Source organism: Bombus bifarius, unplaced genomic scaffold, assembly GCF_011952205.1.
Source record: "Bombus bifarius isolate JDL3187 unplaced genomic scaffold, Bbif_JDL3187 scf7180000007974, whole genome shotgun sequence".
NCBI classification, from domain to species: Eukaryota; Metazoa; Arthropoda; class Insecta; order Hymenoptera; family Apidae; genus Bombus; species Bombus bifarius.
In genome coordinates, this window is record NW_022884360.1 from 2,752,636 (window position 1) to 2,777,822 (window position 25,187).

Below are 25,187 nucleotides of genomic sequence, written 5' to 3' on the forward strand. Positions count from 1 at the left end.
TGTTGAAGTAACTACTTCAAGAAAAACTCTTACGCGAAATATTCTAAATATGGAGCGGTACATGTTATTGTGGCCTTGAGTATACATTATGTTTTAGGTTCCTAGGTAAGGTCTAGGAACAAAGAAAATAATAAACAGATTTCTATTTATGTTCCCTGTAGCTTAACCAAAGCTATAAGCTTAACTTTTTTGATAATGTCCTTTTGCTGTAAATATATGAACCTGCTCCCTATCATTGCATTGTCTAGTAACACTAAGAGAGTAAGTAATCTGAATTAGCATGAACTTATACATTATACTTATACCTTTAATTATTTCAATATACTTTTCTATTACAAATTCACCCACTCGTTCTTCAATCAGTCAACCTCAACAGGAACAATGTGTGTTTTAGCGACGTTCTCCTTTGTCAGTGTCCAGACGATTGAATTTTATCTACAACATTTTGTCTTCAAGTTGTAGGAAGCAACGAGGAATACTTTGATCGAACATCTTGTGGTACCTTCTTCTTCTTTTTTTTTATAAATCATCTTTGAGCTTTTCTCTCAAATTTGTATTACTCCTAACATATTCCTTTTCTTTTTTATTTGTATAATTTGTACTTTACAATTTGTCCACTTGAACATCTGATAAATTTGTCTAACTTTATTGCTAAATAACATGTGAATACCATCTTTGAGTTTGTCTATTTTATCTCTTCAGTGAGATGTTTCCTTTTTAGTCTTCTTTTTATATGCGTTTTACTCGTTTCAGTAGCCAGCTGGTTTGCATCATTTCCTTGTATTTTTTTCCATATCAACTGATACATATTCGTAAAAGGAGATTCTGTAATAATCAGTGTTGGAATATTCTCGTTAACGATCGCACGTCGCTGGCCAAAAATGTGTCAAACCCGATGCCGTCATTAGCCAAAATCCTACCGATCGTTCGTTTGGAAGCTGAACTCGTGGTGTTTGACTTGTAGAGGTCATCGGGCTACAGTTGGCCCGTTTGCCCAAGACTCATCGGCCGACAGTGGCTATTTTCGTAACCCCTAGAGGGCAAACGAAGGAAGCAGAAGGAAACCGACACTTTCAGGCCAAGTTGGATAATAATGGGAACGGAGTTGGCTCTCGTTTATCTTCAGTGGAAGCGGGCAGTTTCGAATTCCTGCTGAATTCACCCTAATCACCCGAGTCTTGGCCACGTTCTGCAAGAAAAATAATCTTCGCTTGGTCGAGGAAAAACTTACTTATCCTGGCCGGAGTGAAACGTTGATTCAAGCGTTGAAATGAAATAAGAAGCAGTCTATTCCTTTACGGTGAAGTAATTAAGCCGGTGTTCTAGTATTTTCCCGTCTCTTACGTATCTTCTTTCCTTTTTATCAACCTGCTGTGTAACCATTTTCATCGGTGCTTTGGTACAGCTGTTAAGGTAAAGAAAGAATTCGGCAATACAAATAGTTTACTTTATTTCACACGCAACAGCTATACATATATATTACACTCTGAAGACCTCGATAACCTTCTTGCACGCACGCTTGTTCTCAACCGACTCTTCCAGATTCTTCTAACATCTGGCAACAGTGTCTTTTGTCTCCACTAAGACCTGGGCGCCCTCTAACGCTTACACACACATTCACATGTACAGTGTAAATGAATCATCTACCCAACAACAGCATCGTTTAAGCGTGAGAACAGCTTCAGAATGTCAAACGTCTGTCCGTCGCGAACTGACCGAAGGCGAGAAAGAATTTTAACGTCTAATAAGGGAAGAATATTTTAATTTATTTAATTCTCCATCAAAATTACTGAGCGTGACGAATCGTTGCTTTACCAGCATCTGGATTCTCGATATCATGGGATTATAAGGTTCTTGCTTTCGTACGATCGAACTCAATAACTCGAAGATAAACGATAATAAGGATTTCTTCAACTTTCTTTCTATGACGGCGCACGGTTTTCATGAACCATGAAGAACCATGAAGAAGGTTCAACGGAAGTGTAGCGAGTGCTTGCGAATAGCTGAACTTTCGTCGAATTATTCCTGAATTGGGAGGATGAAAAATAGCGGAGTTTCCGTGGAAAAGTCTTCTTCTATGCATAGTCGCGAACTTTCACGAGGACTGGACAGTTGCAGATAGCAACCTGTCTTATCGACGATGTCTTCGGCCGCTACTCGTCGTTTAAACTTTCCACTTGAAAGTAGCTTTCTTCCTGCTGAATTCTCAGCGCTTCTTCCGTGCTACCGATATACAGGGTGGTACAGATATCTCAACCAAACGGCATCACCTAAATACAATTCCATTAATATTCCGCACAGTAACACCACTCTCTACCAGTTTCTTGCTTATTTACATATCGCGTTGCTTCTTCTACTCCGTAGCTCGAAAATACGTAAATTGTTTCTTCCTGTGTGTTGGAATTTTCCAGCGATAAAATCTGCACGACACTTCGGCTCGCTTCAAAGTCTTTGTTTCCGCGGCTCTGTTTGATTACTGGTGAACCTAAGAACTTCGAGTTAGTCGACAGACGGCCGTTGGCTGATTCTGCTGCCACGGAGCTCGAAACGGTGTCGAATGTAACACTTAACACTTTACCGACCCATAGCCGATTAATCGGTTTTGTCTCCAACACTTACCGACCCGATAGCCGATTAATAGACTTTTTATCACCGACAATCTTTCTCACTATTTGAGCAGTAATTTGTTATTTAGTACTATGGTACCTTGCTCAGTTGCGTCAGAAAGAAATTTCGAGAGTCTAAACCGAAACAGAGCTGGCGCCAGGGAAAATCTGCGCTTGAGCTGCCGGTCAAACGTGCGTATGCTGTTGAACCGGTAGCGGTCGGTAAAGTGTTATTTTAGTGTCGCTAGCAACGACATATTCGCTTCTAAGTTTCGGCTAAATAAAACATCAAAAATACGAACGACATATCGTCGTTAGCTACAGTTGCGAAAACGATATCGACAGGAAGTTTGGGTTTATGGTAACAGTTATTTAGGATAATGGTGCTTGATAACTGTTTCAAAAATCGCAGTCCATGTCATCGTAATTGTTTTCAGTGCCTAGCTGATTCGACTACAGCTAAGTAACGCGAAGCGCAGTTTCAAACGACAGTTACACAAAGCAGTTTAACATGGTATTATTGGGTTGGCAACTAAGTGATTGCGGATTTTGTCAGTACCACCTAATGACAACATCCGCAATCACTTAGTTGCCAACCCAATAGTTCTCGTAAAGAGTAGTCCACTGTATAGTTTTGCCTTGTCGCTGGCTTGATACGGACTCCCGAATTGAATTATAACGACGAAATCCGCCGCTGTTGGTGCTAATCGACGAAAGTGTATGTTCATTTTCGCGATAGCTCTCGAAGAGGAGAATAAAAATCACGGTGCAATTGTTTTTAACGCTCTTTCGCAATCATTTCGATGAAATTTGTACAGGGACGAGCAGCTGACAATTTCAACACTTGTTTGCGTATCAATTGCTCGCATCCGCAGCTCGCGTGGCATCGATCATTTTGCGGCGCGGAGTCACATAAAAAACCAGTCAGTTTTTAAATTGGATCGGCGGAAATAACGAGAAGAAGATGGACGAAAACTATTCTCTTTCCCACTTTTCTGAATTTCTTCATATATTTATTTGTTTGATATATTTCTTCTCCCATAATTTTTATTATTCTACGTCTATTTATTTCTTCCTTTATTTTTCTCTATTAGAATTATTCTATTTCTATATTGTATATCTTCTTCATAATTTCTTTCGCGAATAAAAATTCTTCTCAAAATAATTGAACGAATAAACAATAAATCATAAAAATAACGAAATGCAACGAGCATTTAATGTTAGATTCACGTTTCCGCAAGCCTTCGCGCCACTTTTCCCAAATTCATGTCTGCTTTCTCTTTACTGAAACGAAGAAGAAGAGAAAGAAGAAAACGGGAAACATCGCGAAGATCGTAAAACTAAATATTGATGAAAAAAGGAAATTCCACGTGTAGCTGTGCGGTGAAAAAGGAAAAATAAAATGCATAGCTTTCACTGTCATCAACGACTAATTCTGCCACTGATTCCGGCTCAATTTTAATTAATTAACGGTGCGCCGAAAACACGAGGCTGAAAGCTGATAGAGAGAAGCCGAGGCGACGAGGAAATGTTGGAATTCTGCAAACAGGCTTTTCACTTTAAAAATGTGTACACTCACGAGGGAAAATGTTGACGATGTGGAAAACAGAAGCAGAAGAGCGACAGAGACAGACAGAGAGGGGCAAGTAAAAACTGTGTGATGGCAAAAGTGGTTGCCGCGCTGCTAATTTAAAGTGAGCGCAGCGGGACGCGCGAAAAATAATTAAAGCGAACCTCGCAAACGACCGATCCCTCGGGATCAACACACGAAAGGAGCGTCGAGTTAATCCTTCGTCAATTTGCTCGTCAAAAGGACGAGTTAAAGGATGAAGTTCCAAGACTGATTAGAGAGGAGACAGAGTACGAAATATCCTCCTTTTTTCCTTTTGTCCTTTTGTTTTAATAGAATGATCTTGATTTGAATATTTGAATTGTGATATAACGTATACTTGCCAAGAGTTTCGAATTTTTATATTCCAATATTTCTTTTCATCTTGACAAATAAGAGGAATTTTAGCGAGACACGACTGTCATCGTATCGGTTCGAAGAAAACCGACAACAAATTCTTCTCGTTTTCTTTAAACACGTGAGATACTTTTTTTTTATTATTATTATTTAATTCGTACTTTACAATTTATCCAGCTGGACATTTGGTAAATTTGTCTAACTTAGTTGCTAAATAACATGTGGATTAAATTAAAATTTAAAAAAATTCTACTGGCTCATTGGCAGACGTTGCAACTTAAGCGTGCAGAGTAAAATAATGTAGTATCGTATACAAAAGGCCTAAGAGATATCGGATGAGCCATAAACAATTTCTTTTTTATTTGGTAGAATTTTTACAATCAATTCTCATTGAGAATTATAAGTAAATTAAACTATAAACAATGTCGCGAGAAAGCCGAAGTATATCGTATATCGGTCCTTCAATCGAATAGTTTCGTCGAAAAGGCCTACGTGACTCTGGCCACGAGCGGTTGCGGAACACGTGCGTGGTGGGGCTAAGACAAAGGACAAAGGGACGCTAAGAGAGAAAGACGAATTAACAGTCAGTGTTAGTTGAGCAGTCAGAGAGTGCGAATTGCGTTGTCGAGAGAATGTGGTCCGCGTGAGAGAGAGCGTTTGATTCGTGGTGATGAGAGTTGCAAATTAACTATTTAGTTGTCTTAATTATAGTACGTTGTTGTATTTAGTTCACGTTAAACAACCATCGTTTCCTGTTTAATCAACATCTGCACAATCCATTATTATTAATAGACTAATTGTAGTATAAGATCCTACAATAATGCTATATAAAGCCGTATTAAAACCTGTTTGGACCTATGGGATCCAACTATGGGGAACAGCGAGTAATTCCAACATAGAAATTTTTCGACGATTCCAATAAAAAATTCTAAGATCCTTAATGGATGCACCTTGGTATGTTACCAACGAAACGGTACATCGCGATCTTAAGATACCTACAGTTAAGGAAGAAATATCCAAATTCAGTAATATATATAACATAAGAATTAACAACCACCAAAACCCACTAGTTATTCAATTACTTGACACGACGGATCAGATCCGCAGGCTAAAAAGACATTACCCTCTAGATTTAAATATTAGATTCAGCTAGAACCAAACATACGATAATCATTTATTATTCACGTTATAGTACCACGCCAGAATAATTGATTTATAATTCTCAATGAGAATTGATTGTAAACTAATTCCAAATAAAAAAAAACATGTGGATGGCTACGCCCAGCGGGATGTCATTTTCGAGTTTGACTATTTTATTTCTTTAGTGAGGTCAGTGGGGGTTTTTTCTTTTTAGTCTTCTTTCTATAAGAGTTTTGCTCGCTTCAGCAGCCAACTGATTTGCATGTGTTGCAGTTCTTTCCTTGTATTTTTCTACGTACCTGCCGATTTCTTTTTTGACCGTTGGTATTTTTAAGTCTTTGCGTATATCCTCGTTTCTCACATACCAGGGGGCGTTCACTATTGTTCTCAGTATCTTCGATTGTAGCGACTCTAGTTTATTTATGTGGCTCGTTGCTGCTGTCCCCCATAACGGTATTCCGTACGTCCAAATTGGTTTTATTACCGTTTCGTAGATTTTTAGTTTATTTTCTATGCTGAGTTTAGAGTTTCGACTAGTTAGCCAGTACATTTGTCTTCTTTTTATTCGTATTTTGGCTATAATTGATTTAGTATGTTGTTTCCATGTAAGTTGTGTGTCTAAATGGAGTCCTAGGTATTTAATTTGCCTTGTTTGTGTTATGTGCGTGCCATACAATTGGATATTTGGTGGTTTCCGTTTTCTTAGTGTAAATATAATACGGTTGCATTTACCGGGCTTTGTTTTTATTTCTTTACCTTGCAGACATTTTTCTACTTTTTCTGATGCGTTCTTGTAGTAATGTGACTGCTGTTTCTGGATTAGTATGGCTGACTAGTGCAACCGTGTCGTCCGCGAATGTCAGTATTTCGCTGTTAGTAGTCGTTGGTGTGTCGGCCGTGTATAGTGTGTATAATATTGGTCAACCATTTGCATTATGGCCCTACTTAAGGAGACATTTGAAGGCATTAGCGGCGTTTAACTGATTGGTCCCTATCACCACGCGCGGTCGGTCGTAAGTAATAATCGCGTAATAATCCGCGCTTAGCGATAAAAGGCAGTCGCAGCGCGCGGATTAATCCACGCTTGAACGCAAATGGCTTAAGACGCTTCCTTGCGGTAGCCCTACCTTGATGTCTTTTACCTCAGAATATTCATCCTTTATTTTTACTACAAAGGTTCTGTTGCTTAGGTATGATTTGAGTAACTGGAGGATTTGTTCCGGGAAGTGTTTTCTTCATTGTTTGTAACAGACTTTCATGGTTCACTAAATATTTTTTAACGTGGAAAAGATACAATTGGATCGCGGGAAGGACGTGGCACGCGTGATGTTCGTATATATTGTTTGTCGCTATATTTAGCTATAAATCCTGATAAACGCTACCGGTTTCTTTATACATCCATTTATACTACTTTGCCCGTACTACGTCTATCTATACTACTTGTTCCCTCATATGCTCCTTTATACTACTTACACTGGATCATGAGAGTATTTGGGCACGAGACCTTGAAAGATCGTCTCACTGAAGATACGAAGGCTCGTTGATACAATGAACAATTGGCAGTTTAAATACGTTTATGATCTTTGTAAAATCTACGTATGATCTCCATAGTAACATCGAATGTTTTGTAGTTTCTGCGTGCATTTTCAGGTTCGTTCGTCTGGAATTTCAGCATCTCGATCATAACAGTTAAGTCTCGTTCTAGTGGCAATGAAATTTTTTAATGTTTCATATAACACGCGTTATATATCCGCGAAGAAACTGCCTATAAATATTCAAATACCTTCGTGAACTGCTGTATTCATTAATTCCTAAGACGATATACCATCAAGTATTTATTGCTTTTGTTAGTTCTACGAGTTCACGCCGGTCCAACTATTTTTCTTTCTTTTTTCTTACGAACTACAATTTTTCTTTATTTATCTTATTTGTACTTTACAATTTGTCCAGCTGGACATTTGCTAAATTTTTCTAACTTTATTGCTAAATAACGAGTGGATACCATCTTCGAGTTTGTTTATTTTATTTCTTTAGTGAGGTCCATGGAGTGTTTCCTTTTTAGTCTTCTTTTTATTTCATTTCCTTGTATTTTGTTGCTTATCTGCCGATTTCTTCTTTGACATATTTTTAGGTCTTGCGTATGTCCTATGTTGCGTGTTTCTGACATACCATGGCGCGTTGACTATGGTTCTGAGTATTTTCAATTGTAGTTTATGTGATTCATTGCTGCTGTCCCCCATAATGACATTCTGTGCGTCCAAATTGCTTTTTTTATCGTCTTGTATATTTTTCATCCATTTTCTATGCTGAGTTTAGAATTTCTACTAGTCAACCAGTACATTTGTTTTCTTCCTATCCGTATTTTCTCTACAATTAATCTACTATGTTGCTTCCACGTAAGTTGTGTGTCTAAGTGATGTCATAGGTAAATGCAGCTATCTACGCGTGTATTAACACTTTACCGACCGATAGTCGATTAATCGGTTTTTTTTCGCCGACGCTTATCGACCGATACCTAATTAACCGGCTTTTTGTCGCCGACAATCTTTCTCGTTATTTGAACCGTAATTTGTTATTTAGTATTAAGGTACCTTGCTCAGTTGCGTCCGTTGCGTTGCTTTGTAAACTCCCACAGTTTTATACCAATTTGAAAAACTTATCGTTCGTGTTGAACGAAAAGAATGGTATCGGAGAGTTTAAACCGAAACAGAGCCAGCGCCAGGGAGAATCTGCGCTTGAGCTGCCGGTCGGACGTGCGTATGCTGTTGAACCGCTAGCGGTCGGTAAAGTGTTAAGTTGTCCAAAAAGTTTCTTCCTTCGTTCTACAAGAAAATGACAGATGCATGACATTTCTCGTTTTACATTATTTTCTTCTATCGCTATAAAATGCATCACACATAATTCAGAAAAGTAATATCAAACGAAAAATGTGGTGTATCTGTTATTTCCTTGTAAAAGAAAAGAAACTTTTTGGACAAGCTAATATTTACGAGCGACAATTTATGCCACGAAGAGAAAGGCAATTCGCAAGGGAAGCTGCAAACACAGGGCACAGGGTAACAAGGTCAAAGCATCTCTTGACGAAGATGCACACCTTTACGGATATTCCCCTGGCCAATTACGAGGGTAGCTCTCCCTCTGCATCCCTTGCAATGAGATAACGTGCTAAGACAGCGAGAGAGAGAGGATGGTGGCGATTGGCTGCGCGATCGATGGTCGGTCAAGGGCCATAAGATAAGAATCCACCGATCGTGTCCACCAGGAACTTGCTCTGAAGAAATGGAAATTTCAAACTCGTTGCTTAGTCTTTGATTTAACTTGAATAGGCGGTTTATCCTTCGGGCGGATTCCCAATTTCGATGGAACGTCATAACTAGATTGAATTCTCGCGCAATTTTATATTTTCATTATGTGCAGCGAACGAAATGGTATGATGAACGCGAACACTTATTTTACCTATTTTTTTATTATTTAATTCGTACTTTACAATTTGTCCAGCTGGACATTTGGTGAATTTTTCTAAATTTTACCAAATTATGACGTGTTACAACAAATACTTTTTTTATTTAATTTGTACTTTACAATTTGTCCAGCTGGACATTTGGTGAATTTTTCTAAATTTTACCAAATTATGACGTGTTACAACAAATACTTTTTTTATTTAATTTGTACTTTACAATTTGTCCAGCTGGACATTTGGTGAATTTTTCTAAATTTTACCTATGACGTGTTACAACAAACACTTTTTTTATTTAATTTGTACTTTACAATTTGTCCAGCTGGACATTTGGTGAATTTTTCTAAATTTTACCAAATTATGACGTGTTACAACAAATACTTTTTTTATTTAATTTGTACTTTACAATTTGTCCAGCTGGACATTTGGTGAATTTTTCTAAATTTTACTTATGACGCGTTATAACAAATACTTCATTTTCAATATGTATTTATGTGTATACGTAGTAGATTTGAGAAAGGGAACATGGAAACAGTTGGAAATGTAGAAGCATAGAGTGATCAACAATGAGAAAGCTCGCTGTACATTAGATGTGATAAGCCAGTAATATACTGTTCAAATGAAATTGAAAACACCGGGACGTTGTGAACGCAAATCGAAAGAATCGACAATTTATATGTATTCAAATTGGAAAAGCTTGCGTTAGTTGCGACAAACTGCGGATATTCCTGCTGGCAAACGACTTGCTTTTTATCCGTTGCAAAACCGTTACTCCATAAACTGTGTCGGCATTGTGGAGAAATCATGGACAAAGCAAATCCCTTAAATCATCGCGGTTTTAGAGGAACAGCCGAGAATAACCTCTGTGAAACCAGGACATCGAAACAATGGAGGCTGAAAGCTCGTGGCTCGATAATTCATTAGGCAATCCGGAGGAACGCACGAGAAAAGTGGCGGCTTGTTTGGAAGGATGATTGCATCGGCTCTCCCTTGGGTGAAATAAACGATGACAGAGAGAGAGAGAGGGGGGGAGAGGGAGGGAGGGAGGGGTGAGGGAGGGAAGGAGGGAGGGAGGGAGAGACGATAGAGTGACGATAGAACCGGCTAGCACGCGTTACTGTGGTTTAGCGGTGCGTTCGAATCGGAATTGCTGTTAACTAATAAACGAAATCGCCCGGTTCTTCGAATTAACGATGCTGTTCGGATATTCCCTGTGTTGCCTCGTTTGTTTGCCTTCGTTTGTGCATGTTTGCGCTCACTTGCGTCTGCGTGCTGCCTTTACTGCGCTACAAATGTTACTTTTGCTAACTATACAGAAATTTTTAGGAAATTTTTTAGGAGATTTTTAGGAAAATCTATATTTTTTAGTAGATTTTTAGAAAAATCTATATTTTTTAGTAGATTTCAATGAGCTTCAAATATGTCATAATGGAGGGCATTTCTTTTTTTCCCTGTTGCTGCTGGTCGGTTTTAATTTCCGAGGTGTTGGAACGCCCGGAAAGTTCCTTCCGATTTACATTTCCATTCCATGTACATTTATCGAATTACATAGGTGGCATTTTCTTGCACAATTTTCTCCATCTTTCACGCAACTCGAATGCTCCATCGTTGCAGAACCTCTCAGGTTTTTTCGCGAGAAGCTTCTCCGTATCATCTTTCGTGTCGATCAAATTGCTGAAAAATCGGAACTAACTTGCCGCGACGATCCAATATCATATAAAAATAGTTTTCATATCCTGAAATTCGCTTCTGAATTTCGACTAGTCTCGGATTAAACGATACGTTAAAATACGACACTCGTACGAAATTTTATGGTGTATTTTTATTCGTTTATTGAGCGCATCTCGACCATAATACAGAGAGACGTAGTTATGCGGCTATCATAGTTGAAATAGCGACGAAATAAAAATTCAGCGGTGTAGCCAGTGTAATGCTGCTTTTTGTTTGTTCCGGTAGGTGGCTGCATTCTTATACAGCGCATCCTAAACCATTTTGTGTAAATAGAAAAAGCAAGTAAGCGAGTTTTATATGGGTTGCACTGCAACAGTATCCGTCAATACTGGCGTGAAATAATTTCCAATAAATCTATCGATATATCAAATGTTGCACCGTGCATTATCGTCGTACAAATTAATTAATTAATAGAATCTTAGTTTATAAAACTCTTTGAAACAATTCGCTGAACAAGCTGGATGTCTTTAACATCCCCTAAATGCTAATTTGATGTTTGCAGAAAGCTTCGTGGCGTTTCTTCTTCACTTTTAACACGAATCTTCTTGACATGTAACGCCGATTTACAGCGATGTTCTTCTTCCTCTTCTTTTTAGGGCAAAATCGAATGGCGCGGCAGAGTCCAATTTCAAAGAAACGCAGTTTCGTCCGTTTCGAAGCAGATTCGCTACGTTTTACGATACAAAACACTAATTTACAAAGTCAATCGACTTTCGTAGGCTTCGCGTGCTATTTTTAATTTCTGCGTGTATTTGCTATTTGTCGTCCGGATTGCCGTTTGAAGCGGCGTTACAGCGTAATAACAGAGCCGGTTTGTTGAACAAAGCACAGCGGCAATAAAGTGGCGAATGGAATTTTTCGCTCGCCTCGTCTTGCCGGCTGCTTACTCATTTTAATTTTCCCTGGCTTAATTTCGCCCAGCACTCTACCGGCACTTAATTTAATACAACTATCTCACGCAGACTTTTTACCATGCGCTTCCTTCATTCTCTCAGAGACGGAACAAAGCTTGTTCTTCCGTAGAAATTTTACGTCTCAAACAGGTCAACCGTTAAGTTTCGTGGTTAAAATGTTATTACGTTAGGTGTTCAAATTTTAAAGATATTTTAGAGTTTTGAAGATATGATCAGCAAGATGTAATTATTACGATGTAATTAAGCAAATAGTTTAACACTTTGAATGCCACGCGGAAATCACATGTTTCGCTCGGGACGCCACGGGAGTATTTTTATTATTCAAAGCATATAATGGCAAAATAATAATAAATTGATGATGTAAAACAACATTCTTTCCCAATGGACCGTTTATCTTATTGGTTGTCACGTGACGCCTGTGTAACGTGGTGGTCACGTGGTGGTCACGTGGTAACAGTTGATAGCGACATATTGTAACAAGGCTTCGTTTATTTCAACAAACCATTCGCTTTCGTTATTTCGCCGTAAACAAAACGTGCAGAATATATTGTTGAATATATTATAGAAGATATTAGTAAACAATATTTGCTCATTCTACATATAATAGTAAGGTATGTTCACACTTCTAACTTCAATTATATGATTATAAAGCAGCATTTACGATTATTTTTCAAGGTGTGTGTTACAACCGTCAGCGAGCGAGCGAAAACGCGTCAGCGAAAGGCGTAAATTCTCGCTACGATTCTGATAATCGACGCCCCGAATCAGTCGTTCCCCTGTTTCGATTAGGATAACAGAGGTAGTTCAAATGATTGTAACACTGAATTAACAGGGTTAATATAAACTTGTATATTTAACAATATTTAAAGTTATAATTAATACATTACAAATGATTTAACGATGATACAACTAATTTATTATTATAATTCCACTCGACTTTATGATATTTCTCGACGTATTCGTTTGACTAAGCGATCTTCATTTTATTTCTCTGAACCTCTCGATGTATTCGGTTTGAATCCTCATTTGCTACTGACTGCTCTTCGATTTTGTCCTTTGTCTTCTCTAGGAGACGACCCCCACCACGCTCGGGTCTCGCAACTGTTCGCGCCTATGGTCACGTATGCCACCTTTTTTGTGTAAATAAAATAACGGACCGAAGGCGAATCGATGTTTCTAGAACTCGCTGCTTGACGACAACTATGCGTTTATCCCTACTTTGTGTATATCTCGACGGTCATGTAAGACGATCTGTCTGCGACGCTGTAGTACCAAGGGAGACGGTTAGGAACACGGACTATAGTGAGCCTCGGGGCGTAACAGTGTGTTTATAATAATATTCGTAGATTACCCCTCAAAGATATGGATGCAAACACAGTGCACCGTTAGATACAAGATTTGTTCTCATTTTTTTTTATTAATGTTCTAATAAAAATGTTTAATTGTTCAATGGGGCACTTTTCATTTCAAAGTATTTTCTATTTATCGGTTATATTCAAAATGCCCTAACTGTTAATTTTCATACAATTTTTACAATTGCAAGAAGTTGAAGCGCTCCGGTCACCAATGATCAACGTGGCAGTCAAAGTGTTAACGAGTTTCGATAACGTTGCCTGTAACAGCTATAAATAATAATTGCCAGCAATTCCATGTATATTACTCGGCCAAATTTCCTGTAATAGGCTGAATCACGATTATCACACCTGTTGTTATTGTGGTAAATTGAAATTGGCTAGGGGTTGTGGTCGAGTGGTTGGCTTATTTGTGTTAATGGAGAAGGATGGATGGCGCGACAATCGAAGAAATTGTGCGGTGGTAGTGGAAAATACAAGTGTCATAAACGCAAACCTGTTTCATGGATAATAATTCGTAAGCCTGCGTGTGATTTCTTTTATGAACAATTTTTACGAAAATATTTTATAATAAACGTTGGTTACTAGATCGGTGTACACGAGACGTCGTTTCTTTCGATTTTGAATTTGTCACGCTAATATGGTGGAATTTATATTTTCTTCTATCGTTAATTTTAATATCCTATTGTAATAATATTTTATAATTATAATATTTAATAATATTTTAATAATAGCCTACCGATAAAACGTTAAAATTCTTCAGAATTTAAAGCGATATTCGAGATTCCTTTGAAACGCCATACTCCGAAATCTAAAATCTAAAATACATTTGAAAATACGTTTCTTCGTGTTTTGCGCTCGGTAAGAGAGCAGAATAAAGCTGGCTGAAAGGGGAACGTTGAAAAGTATTTCCATTTATTCCCTTCCGTGGAATCCCATGGCTTAGGATATTTTCAACTACGAAAGAGACCTCTTTGTCGCGAGTAACGATGCTACACGACGCGATAAACGTTTCACCAACGACTTTTACCAGCTCCCACGCGATCGAATCACCGACAATTCCCCGGCGGATCGGGCGCGCTTTCTCTTCGCTGTATTTCCGGTTCCGCTGTTCTGCACGCGAGCATGCGCGTCTTTCGAGTCCCCTGTAATTTCGTTACCGAGTCTGCAAACAATTTCAACCGCACACCGAATTTCCAGAGAGCCACGATTGCCAATCGAAGTTGCTTGGATGCTGTTTTTTGTGACGAAGTTGCCACAATTTCCGGCGAATATTTCGAACGTGGCTTGAAAACTTTCTAACGCCGACGGTATAATTCGAGGAATTGCAGAGCACGCGGATACGTACGAAATTCGACAAATTGTACGAAACGCGGCGCAAGTGGATTAATACAATTTTAGATGACGTCAAAGGAACAGGGAAATGAACAGAGTAAATTTATAAAAGGAGAGAAGAAGCAACAGTTCGAATAACGCCGTTATTAGCTACTAAGCCGCAAATTAAATTTATCGTGTACAGTAGTTACTTCGTCCAAAAATTTTATTACTGGACATTATGAACAAATTAAATGGGTAAACGAAAAACCAATTAAACGGGTAAACGAAAAACCAATTAAAACGACAGGCTAATGGGCTGGTATTGGATCTAAAAAAAAAAAAAGGGAAAAAACGAAATGAGAGAAAAAAACGCCGTAGTTTTAATAATTCCGTCGCCATCAATCCAAACCGCAAATTAAATCCTCCGTTTATGACTGCTTCCCGTCAAAAATATTCGAGCTAGAGGAAACGTACATGGTTGATACTGTGGTGGAAGATAATAAATTAATTACCGCTTACTTGTGCTTAACGTCATATATCTTATGTTTTTTTTTTTTAAATTATTCATTTCATATTTTTATTTTTTCATCACGTGGCTGACACGTCGTTATCTCACATACCGTTACTCTTCAATTATCGCCAACGGTAGATATTACTATATAATATATTACAATACACAATATAATATAATATAGAATATAATATATATTATATTGTATAGTATAATATATGCAGTATACAATACCGTATAGTATATATAGTATGTATAATAGTATGTATAGTATGTATACCATATAATATAATATTTATTGCAATGTCATCTATTAGCTATCGTCAACGTTGGAGATATTACTATATAATATACTGTACAATATAATATATATTATATACATATAATATAACAATATACAATATAATACAATATATATTATATTGCGTAGTATGCATAATATATACCGTATAGTATACATAGTATATATAATAATATGTATAGTATATATACTATACAATATGATATTTATTGCAATGCCATCTATCAACTGTCGTCAATGTTAGAGATATTACTTTATAATATATTACAGAATACGATATAATATACAATATATATTATATTGTATAGTAGAGTATATGTAATATACAATATAATATTTATTGCAATGTCATCTATCAACTGTCGTCAATGTTAGAGATATTACTTTATAATATATTACAGAATACGATATAATATACAATATATATTATATTGTATAGTAGAGTATATGTAATATACAATATAATATTTATTGCAATGTCATCTATCAACTGTCGTCAATGTTAGAGATATTACTTTATAATATATTACAGAATACGATATAATATACAATATATATTATATTGTATAGTAGAGTATATGTAATATACAATATAATATTTATTGCAATGTTATTTATCAACTGTCGTCAACGTTAGAGATATTACTTTATAATGTATTACACAATACAATATAATATATATTATATCATATTGCATAGTCTAATATATGTAATATACAATATATATTATATCGTATAGTACACATACTACATATAGTAGTATGTATAGTATGTATACTATACAACATAATATTTATTCATCATTTAATCATCTGTCAGCTATCGTCAACGTTAAAGATATTACTATATAATATATTATACAATATAGTATGTACTATATACATATAATTTAATAATATACAATATATATTATATCGTATAGTATACATGGTATATATAGTAGTATATATAGTATATATACCATACAAAATAATATATACTGCAAAGTATAGTATATATACTATACAGTGTAATGTATACTGCACAGTGTAGTATATATACTATACAATATAATATCTATTGTATAGTATATTATATACAATAGAAGAACTTTATATATAATATCTCTTTATAGAGATACAACTGCTTAATTCTACTTTATTCCATACCTGTGAGAACAATTGCACAATAGTAACATTAAAGATACCTGGAGAAAGATGTAACATGTGGTAATTTGAATGGCGTTAGACAGAACGAATGGCGGGAATTTCAAGACGAAATCTGAGACGTCGAATATTCGAGAAGTTGTAAGAAAGTACAAGTAAAATATCCAGCGAAATGACGACACCAGACTGCTTGTCCAGACGCGTCAGTGGACCAACTTTGTTAAAAAATGCGAGGAAATTTATGAACGCGATAGATCAATGAAAACGGTAAAACGGAGAGAAATGACCGCAAAATTTTCCTTCGCAAATATAAATTAAAAGATCAGAAGGTGAATTTACATGGCTCTGAAAAAATAAAACACGTTAGAAGCAAAAGTACAGCAGTTGTAACAATACAACATTGTCACGAGTGTCGTCCACTCAATTAATGTCGCGAATTAAATTTTCCAATTGTCACAAAAACCGTAAAGAGGAGATCAATTGAAAAATCACAGAACAGATACACAATACTTCCCAATGAATAATTCGAAAAAAAGAAAAAAAAAAAAGAGACAGCGGTGGAAGTATAATAATGACAAACTACATGAAACTGCGAACTAAATTTCACCGAACACGGCGGTTTCCCATCAAATCATCGGAAAATAAACAAACGGGCCCGGCATAAATTACGCGAAACGCTTTTCCACGAATTTAATGGCTGCGTGTCGTATTAACGAGAGGAACGTTAGTTTGCTTCTGTCGTTCACCTTGCCAAGTTGTTATTTCCACGACGTATTAACGCGCCGCAATGTGAAGGCTGTCGCAATAAACCGCGATCTCGTTTTTCGTGTGCTTCGTTTTTCCCTTTTCACGAATTTTTCTCTCTGTCTTTTTTTTTTCTCGGCGTCATGATCCGGCTTGAAACGAAAACCGGAAAAATCATCGCAACCACGATGAACAGGAACGCGGTGAATAAAGAGACAGACAGATTGGTGGAATCGTTATTTGCTTGGTCGACGAGGATCTGCAGTGTCAACGACATTGTTAGATTAAGTTTTATCGTTCAGTTGAAATGTTATCTTTGATAATATTCGTCTCGTACGAAAGTTCTATTCAATCGATCAATTTAGATTGTAATATGATACAATGGAATACGCAACGTAATACACCGACGGGAACATCTTTTCTGTATGAAAAGAGACGCGTTTGACAAAATTTGAAGAATTTGCGAATGAAGAAAATTTGAAGAAGATTTGAGGAAATTTGAAGAAATTTTGTAGAATAAAATCAAGCAGATAATGTGAGGAAACTTTAGAAAGAAAGATGAACTGTATTAAAAATATTATAATTATGAAAACTAAATAATTGAAATACAATGTAGATTTTGTAGAATATTTCTAATATCAAGCAGATAGTGTGGAGAAACTTTAGAAAGAAAGAAGGACTGTATTAAAAATATTATAATTATGAAAACTAAATAATTGAAATACAATGTGAATTTTGTAGAATATTTTTAATATCAAGCAGATAGTGTGAGGAAACTTTAAAAAGAAAGGTGAACTGCATTAAAAATATTGTAATTATGAAAACTAAATAATTGAAATACAATATAAATGTTGTAGAATATTTCTAATATCAAGCAGATAGTGTGAGGAAACTTTAGAAAGAAAGATGGACTGTATTAAAAATATTATAATTATGAAAACTAAATAATTGAAATACAATATAAATTTTGTAGAATATTTCTAATATCAAGCAGATAGTGTGAGGAAACTTTAGAAAGAAAGATGAACTGTATTAAAAATATAATTATGAAAACTAAATAATTGAAATACAATGTAGATTTTGTAGAATATTTTTAATATTAAGCAGATAGTGTGAAGAAACTTTAGAAAGAAAGATGAACTGTATTAAAAATATTATAATTATGAAAACTAAATAATTGAAATACAATGTAAATTTTGTAGAATATTTCTAATATCAAGCAGATAGTGTGAGGAAACTTTAGAAAGAAAGATGAACTGTATTAAAAATATTATAATTATGAAAACTAAATAATTGAAATACAATGTAAATTTTGTAGAATATTTCTAATATCAAGCAGATAGTGTGAGGAAACTTTAGAAAGAAAGATGAACTGTATTAAAAATATTATAATTATGAAAACTAAATAATTGAAATACAATATAAATTTTGTAGAATATTTCTAATATCAAGCAGATAGTGTGGAGAAACTTTAGAAAGAAAGATGGACTGTATTAAAAATATTATAATTATGAAAACTAAATAATTGAAATACAATGTAGATTTTGTAGAATATTTCTAATATCAAGCAGATAGTATGAGGAATCTTTGGAAAGAAAGATGGACTGTATTAAAAATATTATAATTATGAAAACTAAATAATTGAAATACAATGTAAATTTTGTAGAATATTTCTAATATCAAGCAGACAATGTGAGGAAACTTTAGAAAGAAAGATGAACTGTATTAAAAATATTATAATTATGAAAACTAAATAATTGAAATACAATATAAATTTTGTAGAATATTTCTAATATCAAGCAGATAGTGTGAGGAAACTTTAGAAAGAAAGATGAACTGTATTAAAAATATTATAATTATGAAAACTAAATAATTGAAATACAATGTAAATTTTGTAGAATATTTCTAATATCAAGCAGATAGTGTGAGGAAACTTTAGAAAGAAAGATGAACTGTATTAAAAATATTATAATTATGAAAACTAAATAATTGAAATACAATGTAGATTTTGTAGAATATTTCTAATATCAAGCAGACAATGTGAGGAAACTTTAGAAAGAAAGATGGACTGTATTAAAAATATTATAATTATGAAAACTAAATAATTGAAATACAATGTAAATTTTGTAGAATATTTCTAATATCAAGCAGATAGTGTGAGGAAACTTTAGAAAGAAAGATGGACTGTATTAAAAATATTATAATTATGAAAACTAAATAATTGAAATACAATGTAGATTTTGTAGAATATTTCTAATATCAAGCAAATAGTGTGAGGAAACTTTAGAAAGAAAGATGGACTGCATTAAAAATATTATAATTATGAAAACTAAATAATTGAAATATAATGTAAGCAAATGATTCGGTTCAAAGATAGTGATTACTGCCTCTACTTTATTCATTAATTCATTAAACTAATTTGTACGATTCGTTAAAATTGAAACAGCGTTACTGCAAATCGATTAAAGCGTTCTAATGTGCCGGAACGTTGGTGCAAGTGGAAATGTTTGGCGAAACAGCGACAGTAAAAGCGGCAACGTTAAATCTAACAAGGTTGTAATTCTCGTCCCATAAATTTCGCCGCGTCTTCGCTCTGAATTTCGAATGGCTCGGTTATTTCCATGGCTAACTGCGTTTCGTTCCTGTCCGTGTTATCTAACGTCGTCTATAAACCGTTAAACCTTCCTGTTGTTCCCCCCTTTTTTTTGTTTTCGTTAGTCGTCGAACCTGTTAGTCGTCGGTGAAATATCAGATTACTTTTTAACGGAGAATTATTTTTCCTCGTGGACGTTCTCGAGAATGTTAGGTGCGAAGATTGCTCGTCTAACTCCGTGTTACAGAATATTATTAAAATTTTAGAAAAGCAATAAATGTCCAGATAATGGAATTTTCTAGTAATAGAACAATACATAAATCTTCCGATATTTACTGAAATATACTTCAATGTGTCATAAATAAATTACGTTGAAATTAAAAAATATATTGCTCGTCGTAACAAGTCCCGGAGACTCTATTTTTTCAATCGCGAATTTGCATGAATATTATCCGCAGCCTGCTTACGACGTTTCCACAGTGAAATAATTCTTTGCCCAAGTTGCATCTGCTCGTTTAATTTAATTATTAAAATTAATTATTCTGCTCTGTAAAAATACAAATTTTAGATGAACGTGCACTGTTTACCGACCGATGTTAAAGTCAAAATACACTTGGAAACTGTAGAAAATCGCTAACAGCGACGGCTTAATTATGCATTGAAAAGAGCAATTCCGCGCGATATTCTACGCCATAGGAGACAAGCTCGCATTCTTGCCACTCGACTGCGCCCTCCAGCTCCATCTGATGGCGTTCCTCGCTTATTAGACCCACGGGGTGTAAAGAATCCTTTCGTTCCTCCAATTTCGCTGAGTTCGCCTTCGTTTTCCCAGTGATGAACACACCTAAGTGAGAAACTTTTTCGGCAGAAAGAACTTAATCAACCGGCGAGATAAACTTTTTCTTATTTAACTAGTTTTTATTTAACTCAGCTCGTCATACTCAGCTCGTCTGGTTGGCAAACTATGGATCAGATGGGAAATGATTTTCCATTTATATCTTCCATGTACACTCCCTCTCATAAGTTTATTTTATTATAGCCGCTATTAGGCCATTTCTCAGGTTTGGTACATCAGATTGTTACATGTGAACTATCGTCTTTTTTTTTTAAGTTTGCTTTTGAAGTTGCTTTTTTAAATACGAGGAAATTTACTACGAATCGGTACATTCGACGTTCAGAAGATTTTCGACAGCAACGTGAAACTTGGTTACCGCCACGTTCACGTACAGTCGGAATATTCGTGCGATCTCCTTACGCGAACTTCGACTTGGAAGACTCGCGACGAAGCTTTCTGGAAACGTAAAATTAGCATTTGGGGAAGATTAAAGATCTAATCCACTCGAGCAGTTTCTTCACGCGTAAATTGTCTTCGAGAGATTTATAAACGTAGGGACCGTAATAGCTCCGTTTAAGATTCTCGAATTTTAAAATCCAGTCTTGCGGGTTTAGAATAACGAAACAAAGTAGTCCTTGAAACAGTTCGAAAAATTGAATGATTTGGAGAATTTAATTTTAACATTTAATATGCATCGACGTAAGAAACGTAGAACGCAACAACTAGCCCAAATGATCAAAAGCAAATAGTCAATCGATTAGAGTCTTGCGTTTATAGAAAGTTATAATCCAACATATCTGTACATAGAAAAAGAGCAACACATTTACAGGAATTTCAATAACACAATAAATTACAGTAATTATAGAGGGTGGTTGGTAACTGGTAGTACAAGTGGAAAGGGGGTGATTCTACGCGAAAAAAGAAGTCGAAAATGTAGAATAAAAATTTTTCGTTTGAGGCTTTGTTTTCGAGAAAATCGATCTTGAATTTTCGCTCGGTACGCGTGCGGTGCGTTATAACGGATCTCACTGTAGATCGTTGTCTCGATAGAAAAATTAAAAAAGAAAATTGTTATTCTAAAATTGTTCATAGCGTGCATGGAACTGAATAACAACAAATGAACAACAAAATGAATGCCAAAATTAATCGAAATATTAGATAGAAAAGAAATGAATTTTACTATCGAAACAAAAGTTGACGATTATTGTTATAATAACTCGGACGAAATGATAATTCTTAAGATTCTCAGAATAATTTTTTAACGCTTGTTTAGATTTAAATTAGACTTAAATTTTTTGATACTTAGTCCCAATACTTATGGAAGATGATGTATTGAGTTGGCAACCAAGTGATTGCGAATTTTGTCATTAGGTTAGGTTAGATTAGGTTAGATTAGGTTAGGTTAGGTTAGGTTAGATAAGGTTAGGTTAGATTAGATGAGGTTATGTTAGGTTAGGATAGGTTAGGTTAGTAGCAAAATCTAAAGAGTCGCTTGATTATCGGAAAGTTGGAAAATTTCGCGTTTCGATAGCCTTTTGCTTTTCATGGAAATGTATTTCGCGAGATATGTACTCGAACGTTAGCGCTTTTACGTACTCTGTTTTACTAGAAATAATGCAAAGCTTTCGGCTTGCTGAATTAATTCACTTAAAATGAAAACTTGCGTAATATGGTATAGGGTTGGTGGCTGGGCACTTAAAACTTTCAAATAAATTGCGGAAGTTGTACCGTTTTATTTTAATTCCAATTTTAAAGTGCATTTCAAACGCGCCAGCCTATTTCAAATTCTCTTGCACACACTTCGAATAATACGATCGATATTTTTGTACATTCGATTACGTCTCGATTAGCCCTTTTTAAACTTTTTTTGGCTTTTTAATTACTAAAAAATAATAAAATATCATCGTCCATCGATCAAGAAATTCCCTCGTCCAACAGATACTATCGATTTCTTTGAAACAAGAAATTAATTCTTCTACGTATACCAATGCAAATGAATGAATTTTACAGTAATTCTATAATTCTATGAAATTTCTGAAAATAAATTCTTCAATTATTCAATATACGTAGAACAGTTTCAGAAGAAGATAGGTTAGAAAGAATGGAGCTCGGCCCATCAAATTCCATCGGCTTCCTTGAAACAACACACAATGGCTGAAGCTCGGAGATATCGAGTGGCAACGACCTAATGGCTTAATGCCGCCACGATTATTAGTTAAGGGTTAATTATGACAAACGCGTGCTCGCTCTCTTAAGTTCGATTTGAAGCCTAATTAGCGCAGAGTGCTCTTGCAATCGAATTTGTGGCGGGCCTGGAAAATTGTTTCAAAGGTCTGAAGCTGCGTTTCAACCCGCGATGACACACTTTCCCAAGTCAAAAACCAATCGAACGTTGGCCCGACTCTGTATGGCGTTGAATACTTTGAAAGGGAAATAAGAAAATGGATAACGAGGCCCATTTGCGAATCCAGGCGTTTCTCAAATCCTCCATTTCCATTTCCATGGCTCGTAATCGGATTTACACTTTTTCTTTTTTTTTTTTTTTTTTGCTCCATAGTATCAAATAAAGCAGACAGTTGTTTCAACGTCGATTACAAATTAATACAACGAACAGTATAAATGAATTAGTGATGATAGGTTATGTATAAATAAATAGGTAAATAAATATAAATAAATAGGTTATGTTCTTTGTCAGCCCTAACCTCTACTTTCGTTTCGAACTATTAGTAACCTCGATAATGTTCGTATTTATGTTCGTTTCAACGAATGTAAAATAATCCTCAAACGAAATATCAAGTTTTCCTTTTTAAGAATTTTATTAATTATATTTGGCTGATCGTAAATTTAATTTAACAAGAAGAAGAGCCGCAGTTTGCCACTGCCTGCAATGTACATAACGATATATTCCAATCTCTAATTAATATGGATTAATATGTATTTGGTGGGAATTCATTTCGCAAAGTCAACAACCCATGATGGTCTATCGTAACAAAAGCTTCCACAGGAATTCGAAACAATGGCGTATACTATCTTCATTCTAAATACATAAATTCTTTTTTCTTACTGCAGACGTAAGACTCGGTAAATCGACTTATTCCATTCTTCTTTTCCATTTATGAAACCTAAGACTCTTTCCTTGGTATTTGCCCCTTAAATAGGAGCTTTCAGTTTTTACCAAAGGCAATTCAATCTCGTTCCCTATTCTTCGTTCTTCGCAGGCGAAAAAATGAAATTCTTTTAATCTCGCGAAGGAAGCGTAACACGTTTTAGTTAGAACAATGTTTGATCGATCGTTTAAGGAAATTTTGTATGGTCGATACGAGAGAATGTTCCAATATTCAGTAGGTTTAATATCGAAAACCGTGTCAAGCATTCGACAGTCGAAGAAAGAAAATCGTGATCAAGATGAAAGAGGCAGCGTTTCATTTTACGTAGAAATATATATACCGTTGGACTTTCCTTCTCTGCTATCTAAATGAGGAACAGTATCACAGCCGGATAACCAGAATGAGAAGAGAAATTTACTTTTACATACAGAAAGCTAGGTAGCAAGAAAGCTGACTAAAACTATCATTCTTACTGTGAAAAGGAAAAGTAGACAAATTAGAAATTAATAATTACATTATATAACAACGAGTAATTACATTCGTTGCAATGTTTTCTACTTATAAAAATTACAAAATTCCAATTGTAACAACGTTACAAATTCTTGGATATTTCATATGGTGAAATTGTCGAAGATTGCTTTCAAATTTTTCTTCTAAGGTTTACGTTCTTGCAAACAAATATATTTTTTTTTAATTATAAAACTCGACCAATGACTTTGACTAAGTCGCTAATTCTATAAATCATAACGATCAACGTTATTGCAAAGAATTAACTTGAAAAAAGAGAAATCTCTTACAACATGGAACACCAATCAACCATGATTTATATTCACGGAAAAGGGAAAAATTCGATTACGTTTCTCGTGGCAGAGTGAAAAACGCTGATCGTCTGTCATCCTTCTTTTCAGTGGAAATTCTTTCATAGAAAATTCTATTAAAGTAGAAACGCCGTTGGTTGCTGCAGTCGGCGTTCGAAACAGCAGCGAAGCTTGATTTTCCAAAATCCGGTTACAGTTTCTAAGAGGCTGTAATCAACCGAGAATTTAATTCTCACAGCCGAAGAGAAAAGGATTTACGATTAATACGAAACACCTAACGAACCGACATTTTTCAACGTTCTCTCGACCAAACAAAATCTCGTATTACGAACAGCTTTGCAAACAACAGTAATTTGTGGCCTTAGGCATGTACACAGTCTCTGAATCAAATAAAAAGAAAAAACACTCAAATACGTACTGTCGAGAGATATAAGTAAAATTGAAAGAATTTGCATTTGAAACATTTTTCTAAAATAATTCAATTGTACCATTTATGACCATTGTTCGTAAAAGTGGTATAAAACCGACTATCCTTGAAAGTGGCGTGGCTCTAGCAGATGTACGATATAAGCCACGATAAATCACAGACATGTGTTAAACTTCCACATCCTCGTATTTCAATATTCCATACTGTACATTTAAATAGCCCA

At 35.4% G+C, this 25,187-nt stretch overlaps 2 protein-coding genes across 6 annotated transcripts in view; one reads left to right on the top strand and one right to left on the bottom strand.

Annotated features, from left to right (window-relative positions):
* LOC117216850 (midasin) overlaps positions 1 to 25,187 on the top strand; it is a 139,627-nt gene that overhangs the window by 67,676 nt on the left and 46,764 nt on the right. The gene's annotated exons all lie outside the window — the stretch shown is intronic.
* LOC117216851 overlaps positions 1 to 25,187 on the bottom strand; it is a 77,872-nt gene that overhangs the window by 51,300 nt on the left and 1,385 nt on the right. The window lies entirely within an intron of this gene.